The following is a 438-nucleotide window of genomic DNA, read 5'->3' as shown; positions in this document are numbered from 1 at the left end:
ATAATGTATGTTTGTGTAGTATGTAATGAATTCATGATACATTAGCAATTTCATAACGGAAGTGTCAATATATAAACAACTTCGTGGTTTTTCAGATTAGGAGGCAAAGAGGTGGAAAATCAGATACAGAGAGAAGTGACGTGGGAGAAATAAAAAAAAAGTAAAAAACAAAAGACAGCTTCAGTAAAATGAAATCTCCCCATATAATATTTGATCACATTTATTCACACAATACATCAAAGACATTAAAACAAATAACAGCGTTAGATATAGTTCTCAAAGAATTAAAACGCTATCAGTTCAAAGCAGAAAATGCAATTTACAGCAGCCATCCTTATTTTCGTCTTCGTAGCAGAAACATAAAACACGTGTCATATAATCAACTGAAAAATATTATTGTCATGTATTCTATCACATGAACTGCTCTGTCTCGGTTAC

The 438-nt window shown here is 31.5% G+C and overlaps 1 protein-coding gene across 1 annotated transcript in view; it reads right to left on the bottom strand.

Moving 5' to 3' along the window:
* Positions 1–204: 204 nt before the first annotated feature.
* The window catches only part of LOC119593985 (failed axon connections homolog), a gene marked incomplete in the record, with an annotated part of 6,487 nt that continues 6,253 nt past the window's right edge, over positions 205–438 (bottom strand). The window contains 1 exon segment of the mRNA XM_037943009.1: positions 205–438.

The sequence above is a fragment of the Penaeus monodon genome, chromosome 33 (genome assembly GCF_015228065.2).
Source record: "Penaeus monodon isolate SGIC_2016 chromosome 33, NSTDA_Pmon_1, whole genome shotgun sequence".
Lineage (NCBI taxonomy): Eukaryota > Metazoa > Arthropoda > Malacostraca > Decapoda > Penaeidae > Penaeus > Penaeus monodon.
This window is presented reverse-complemented; position numbering and strand designations above follow the sequence as displayed.